This window comes from Petaurus breviceps, unplaced genomic scaffold (genome assembly GCF_028583685.1).
Source record: "Petaurus breviceps papuanus isolate PSGF00001 unplaced genomic scaffold, PetGlider_PUasm1.0 90792, whole genome shotgun sequence".
NCBI lineage: Eukaryota > Metazoa > Chordata > Mammalia > Diprotodontia > Petauridae > Petaurus > Petaurus breviceps.
Window position 1 is genome coordinate 15,931,347 of NW_027187347.1, and position 7,780 is coordinate 15,939,126.

At 35.8% G+C, this 7,780-nt stretch overlaps 1 pseudogene; it reads right to left on the reverse strand.

Annotated features, from left to right (window-relative positions):
* Window positions 1-3,941: 3,941 nt before the first annotated feature.
* LOC138147449 (glyceraldehyde-3-phosphate dehydrogenase-like) lies at window positions 3,942-5,241 on the reverse strand (annotated as a pseudogene).
* Between the last annotated feature and the right edge of the window lie 2,539 nt (window positions 5,242-7,780).

A 7,780-nucleotide genomic window follows, 5' to 3' on the forward strand; every position in this document is an offset into this window, starting at 1 on the left:
AAGAAAGAAAGAAAGAAAGAAAGAAAGAAAGAAAGAAAGAAAGAAAGGAAGGAAGGAAGGAAGGAAGGAAGGAAGGAAGGAAGGAAGGAGGGAGGGAGGGAGGAAGGAAGGAAAGGAGGAAGGAAGGAAGGGAGGGAGTGAGGAAGAGAGAAAGGAAGAAAAGAGAAAGTCAAGAGAGGAAGGAAAGAGAAAAAAAGAGGATAAGAGATAAATCATACTTCAATACTTCAATATTTAGATGAATAAAATAAATCATAGAATCATATATCTAGGTCTAGAAGGAGTTTCAGAAGTTATCTAATAGAACTTCTTTATTTTATAGGTGAAGCAACTAAGGTATACTCAGAATAATTTACTTGTCCAAGGTCACATAGATATTAAACATCAAACGTGTGATTCAAACTAGTCTTCTGAATTCAGAGACACTGTTCTTTCCACTATGACACAATGTATACATAGCGGCAATTGTATGGATGCTCTCTCTTTAGAGTTACATAGAAATTAGTCATAATCTACTTTATCCCTCCAGATTTGAGGATGAGGAAATTGTGTCTCTCAGAGATAAATTGATTTACATAGGGCATACAAGTAGCCATAACTCTTTTTTCAGGTAGCACTTTATCATTTTGCCTCTCAATTAAGTTCACTTTAGGTAGAAAGATCTGTTCTCAGTTTTACCATAGTTTGGAAGACATTTGGGGAGCAAAATCAATTCCCAAGCCAAACTGTACTTGCAGAGTAGACTACAGATTCAACAGAATGAATCTTAATCCTCAGACACCCTGGAGCACACCATATCTCCATGTAATCATCTGTAAAGGAATCAGGTTGTTTAAAAAAAAAATCTTCCTTTGCTACTTTCTGGCATTGATGTGAACCTGGGATTATAAGTATTGTTCTGGGGGAAAAATCCTAACTTCTTGGGAACACCTTTAACCCAGCTTGCATACTTGCTGCTGGAGGACATAATAACTAAATCTCTTTGAACAAATACCATTATGATATCCAATTCTTTGAAACAAGGCTACTTCCATGTCCTAACAGATGGCTTGCTGTATCAAAACTTTGCTACCCTGCTTACAACAAATCATATTATATGAGAAATCCTTTCTACCAGATGTCATAAACAATCCCCATATGATGTACCAGAGCAGAGGCCCACCAGCCACAATCAGGTCCATAGCTAGTCCAAAAAACAGATGCTGGGACAAGTAGAGGCCAAATGAAGTACGGGAAAATGATCTATCCATGAACATAGTCAATATCAACCCCTTTCCTCCCAACTCACTAAAATAAAAAAAACAGAAATCACGGCATTGACATGGTCAGGGCCTAATGCAAGACCTAGAAACTAAATGGAATAATTGCAGAATTAACCCATAAGGACAAACTGAATATTGGTCCTGAATCTAAACACTTTACAGAGTCACAGAGCCATAAGGGATGACAGAGGCTAAGTCAATCTATATTGGGGGGGGGGGGGCTGGATCTGGTATACTTGATGAATATACAGCATGCTTGATGAATCATCCAAACTCTGCTCAGAAATTTCCAATAACATAGAGCCCACTATTTCCTAAAGCAGCCCATTCCACTTTTGGAAAGCTCTCATAAGAAACTTTTCCATATACCAAATGAAATCAGTTTATCTCTAATTTCTACCCAGTGCTCCCAGCTGTGCTTTCTAATGTCAAATTACAGTTTCTTTTCCTTAATAGAACTTTTCACATATTGAAAAAAAAAGATTTTAACCAATCCCCTACCAACTCTTCTCTTTTCCTGGTTAAACACTGTCATTTTCTTCAACACTTTCTCATGAGACAGGCTCTCCAGTTGCCTTGTTGTCATGCTTGAATTCCTATAGACATGACCCAGGTTTTCAATGTCTTTACTGAAACATTGTTCTCAAAATTGAACACAATATGGCCTGACCAAGATAGAATACAGAAGAAGTACCACATCCATCATTTAGAATAACCTTTTTAGTTCTCATGCCTCCCCTATAAAGTATTTGTGATTTTTTTTTATCTCAGGTATAGGACTTTATATTTAACCCTATTAAATGTCATCATATTAGACTTGGCCCTTCATTCCAGTATATGAAAAGCTTTGGAGATCCTACCTTTTTATCCATTGTATGAGCTATCCTTTCTAACTTTAAGTAATCTGCAATTATGATAAGTATGAATTATTTACTTACTTAAATAATTAATGAAATAGCTCTTCTTAAATTCTTACTTTGTTCCAGGCACTGGACTAAGCAGTGGGAATCTAAATGAAAAAAAAAAATCTCTACCCCTCCAGAATCTTATACATTCTTTTAAAAAGAATAAATGTTCATTGATATTTTTTGTTTCTATATCACCTACATATTGAAATATATCCATTCTCAGGCCCTAACACATAGTTATCTACCATCTGAAAAACAACAAAAAGAGGGAAGAAAAAATTCTGCAAAACTAAACAAAATCTTGGGGAAAACTTTGAAATTAGATATAGTCTTCTGTACCCATGCCTTATTTTTGCAAGGAAGTAAAGGAAGGGGTCTTCTTATAATTCTTCTTTGGCATGGATAGTTCCATATCATTTTATTTCAATTGTTTTGTCCTTTCTATTTACATGGTCACAGACATTGATTTTATTTTTAGAGTTTCTGCTTTATTTACTTTATATCATTTCATATGTCTTTCTTGCATAATTCTCTGCATTCATCACTTTTGATATTATTTGGCATATTAATAATATATTGCAGCTAATATTAATATATTTTAGTGTTGACAAATGATGCACATATCTATCTCATATGATCCTTACCACCTCCCTGTAAGATAGGTGCTGTTATTTATCTCATCTTATAGATGAGGAAACTGATGGTGAGAAAAGGTAGCTTGTTTAGTATCACACAGCTGATAAGTGCCTGAGAAAGTATTCAAACTCAAGATTTCCTTATTCTAAATCCAACACTATATCATCTATTCTACCAAGCTCTTAATTACAGTTTGTTACAGACTTTGCCAAAATTTGCTTAGCCTCTCCCCCAAACAATGGAATTCTACATTGCTTCTAGGTTTTATGGCTAAAAGTAAGGCTTTAAATATCTTGGTTTCTAGACTAGAAAATGAAAAGATGAGTGTTTAACCAATTAACTTTAAATAAAAATATTTGTTACGAGCTATTTTCATCATTTCTATTTGGACAGAACAGGCAATCTAAATGTAATTGATGAATATTTACAAAACTATAAATTGCCCAGATGGACAGAAGAGAAAATAGACTACATAAATAATTATTTTAGGGGGAGAAATTGAACAAGTCATAAATGAGTTCAAGAAAAAAAAACACAGGATCATAAAAATTTACAAGTGACTTCTACCAAACATTACAAAAAAAATTAATTCCAATACTGTATTAACTAATTGGAAAAATAGTTAAAGAAAGAGTCCTATGAAAATCCTTCTGTGACACAAATATTGTTTTAGTATCTAAACAAGGTAGATCAAAAACAGAGATAGATAACTATAGCCCAATTTCCTTGAAAAATGAAGCAAAATTTAAAAATAAAACAGTAACAAGGATATTATAACAATATATCACAAAGACCATATGCTAAAATGAGGGCTGATTTAAATATTAGGGAAACAGTCACCATAATTGACCAGAGAAATAAAAAAAAAATAGTCCTAATTATTTCACTAGATGCAGAAAAAAACATTTCTATTAAAATCACCAGAAAACATATAAATAAATAAATATATATATATATATATATATATATATATATATATATATATTGTGTGTGTGTGTGTGTGTGTGTGTGTATAAACTAAGAGCAAGCAGTATCTGTAAGGGATATAAACTAGAAAATTTTCTAATAAGATCAGGAGTTAAGCAAGGCTATCAAGTATGACCATCATTATTCAATATAGTACTAGCAATGTTAATTTTATTTTATTTCTTTTTTTGCACTGAATATGTTGACTTTATTGATGGTACACAATACAGGACTCTAGGCTTCTTCCCCTTACTACAGGGGTGCTTTGGAACAAGGATGTGAATGGGACATGGGATACCTAGTATAGGAACACAGGTTAGGAATGTGGGCTCCCCAGTGGTGGATTTCCTCTTTTTTTTTTTTTTTTTTTGCTGGGGATGAAGATCCATGGCTTTCCACTTTACTCCTTGGAGGCCATGTAGACCATGAGGTCTACTACACGGTTGCTATAACCATACTCATTGTCATACCAGGAAGTGAGCTTGACAAAATGGTCATTGAGGGCAATACCAGCGCCAGCGTCAAAGGTAGAAGAGTGAGTGTTGCTGTTGAAGTCACAGGATACAACCTGGTCCTCTGTGTAGCCCAAGATGCCCTTCAAGGGTCCTTCTGATGCTTGCTTCACCACTTTCTTGATATCATCATATTTGGCAGGTTTTTCCAGGCGGCAGGTCAGATCCACAACAGATACATTGGGAGTAGGAACATGGAAGGCCATGCCTGTGAGCTTCCCATTCAGCTCAGGAATAACCTTGCCTACAGCCTTAGCAGCACCAGTGGAAGCAGGGATGATGTTTTGGGCAGCACGATGCCCATCACACCACAGCTTACCAGAGGGGCCATCTACTGTCTTCCGGGTAGCAGCAATGGCATGGACTGTAGTCATGAGTCCTTCCACAATGCCAAAGTTGTCATGAATGACCTTGGCCAAGGGGGCCAAGCAGTTAGTGGTACAGGAAGCATTACTGACAATCTTAAGGGAATTATCATATTTCTCATGGTTCACTCTCATCACGAACATTGGGGCATCAGCAGAAGGGGCAGAGATGATGACCCTCTTGGTTCCACCCTTCAAGTGAGCCCCAGCCTTTTCCATGGTGGTAAAGGCTCCAGTGGACTCTACAAAATACTAGGCTCCAGCATCTCCCCATTTAATATTGGTAGGATCCCGTTCCTGGAAGATGGTAATGGCTTTTCCATTGATCACCAGCTTCCCATTGTCAGCCTTGACAGTGCCCTTGAATTTGCCATGAGTGGAATCATATTGAAAGATATAAACCATGTAGTTGAGGTCAATGAAGGGGTCATTGATGGCCACAATGTCTACTCCACCTGAGGTGAATGCAGCCCTGGTCACCAGACGCCCAATATGGCCAAATCCATTGACTCCGACCTTCACCATCTTATTTCAGGGATGCGACTTAAGCAGCAGAACCTGGCACCAAGCTAGGGAGAAAAGCCAAAATCCGCAATGTTAATCTTAACAAAAAGAAAAGAAAAAGAAATTAAGAAATAAACATAGGTGATGAAAAAAAACTATTGCTTTTTGGAGATGGTATACTTAAAGAACTCTATAAAGATAACTAAACAATTAATTGAAATATTAGCTTCAATCAAGTTTCAGAACACCAAACAAAACCACATTAATTATAAGCATTCCCATATATTACTAACAAAACCCAGTAAGAAGAGCTAGCAAGTAGTGGAACCAAGATGGCAGACTAGAAGCAGGAATCTCTATGAGCTCCCCCCCACCCCCAACCACCACAAATGTTTTATGTAGCTACACATGTATAACCTATATTGAGTCACTTTTCCTCCCAGTAGGGGTGGGTGTTGAGGGAAGAAGGAAAAGAATCTGGAAATCAAAGTTTTAAAATAAAATGTTAAATATATAATTATTTTTTTTTACATGCACAGGTGCTGAGGTATAGAAATCCATCTTGCCCTACTGGGAAGTAGGGGGGGGGGGCATGGGGAAGGAAATAGTAGAGGGCAGATTGGGGGAAGGGGTATTCAGTAGAATCACTTTTGGGGGATGGCAGGTTAGGGGAAATATGGGGAGAGAGTTGGTAGCTCAAAGTCTTGTGGAGATGAATGTTGGAAAGTAAAAATAAAAAAAATAAACAAATACAAATAAATGTATTTTACGGCATTTATTTCCACAGGATTTTGATTTGAAAATTTTCTCCACGTCTCTCAAAAAAAAAAAGCTAGCAAGAAAAATTCCATTCAATAAATGCAGACAGAGGGGCGGCTAGGTGGTGCAGTGACTAGAGCATTAGGCCTGGAATCAGGAGGACCTGAGTTCAAATACAGCCTCAGACACTTAACACTTTTTAGCCGTGTGACCTTGGGCAAGTCACTTAACCCCAACTGTCCTGCTTTCTGCCTCAAAAAAAAAAAGCAAAATAAATAAATGCAGACAGAACAAAATATTTTGAATTTTACCTGCCAAAACAAACCCAAAGGCTATATAAACCATTACAAAACACTTTTCACACAAATAAAAAGAGATCTAAAGAATTTCAAAAACATTAATTGCTCATGGCTAGGCAGAGACATGTAATAAAAATATCAATATTATCCAAATTAATTCATTTACTCAGTGTCATACCAATCAAACTACTAAAGAATTATTTTATAGATGTAGAAAAATAGCAACATTCTTCTGGAAGAACAAAATATCAAAGGAATCAATGGGAAAAATCATGATAAAAAGGAACTTAGTAGTTGCAAATCTCAGAAGAGACTGGAAGGCACTAATCAGCAAAAGCAATTTGGTACTAGATAAGAAATAGAGCAGATCAATGTGATCAGAGGACCAGATTATATACAGAAGCAAATAAAAATAGTGACCTGGTCTTTCATAAACCCAATGATCTCAACTTTGCAGGGCAAGAACTTATTACTTGACAACTGTTTGTAAAATTGGAAAGAAACTAGTCATAGACCAATATCTCACACCATAATCTCAAAAGGGGTATGTGATTTTGACGTGAAGGTTGATATCATAAGCAAATTAGTGGAGCATGGAAGAAATTACCTGTCAGACCAATAGATATTGGGACAGTTCATTAGCAAAGAAGAGATAGAGAAGTTCATAGGAGGTAAAATTGATCATTTTAGTTATATAAAATTAAAATGTTCTGCACAAATATTTAGATAATACATCTAAAATTAGAAGTAAGAAACTAGGAAAACTTTGGAGTAAGCATCTTTGATAAAGGTCTAATTTCTCAAATGGATAAGGAACTCAGTTGAATATATAACACAAGAGTCATTCTCCAAATGATACATGTCCAAGGAATATTAACAGGCAGTTTTCAGAGGAAGAAATCAAAGCTATTGATAGTCATATAAAAAGTTCCAAATCACTAATAATTAGAGAAATGGAAATTCAAACAGCTTTGAGCTACAATCTCATACCCATCAAATTAGGTAAGAAAGTGGAAATGCTGGAAGAGACTTGGGAAAATAGGTACACTGCTGCACTTTGGATGAAGCTGTGAACTAGTCCAATCATTATGGAGAGCAATTTGGAACTATGTCTAAAAAGCTATAAAACTGTTCATAACATAGCAATACTGCTACTGGGCCTTTACCCCAAAAAGATATTTTTAAAGAGAGAAAGAGGACCCATACATACAAAAATATCCATAGCATCCTTTTTTTTGTAGAGTCAAAGTACTGAAAATCAAGATTTCTTTCAATTGGGGACTGGCTGAACAAGTTGTGGTATATGATTTTGATGAAATATTATTATACTATAAGAAATAATGAAAGGGATGGCTTCAGAAAAACTGGAGACTCACATGGACTGATACAAAGAGAAGTGAGGAGAGCAATATGCACAGTAACAACACTTTATTCTTAATCAGTTGTGAAAAACTTAACAACTCTGATCAATAAAATGATCCATCACAATTCCGAAGGAATCATGATTTTAAAAAAAATGTTATCCACCACAAGATGGAGAATTGATGGACTCAGAATGGAGATTGAACC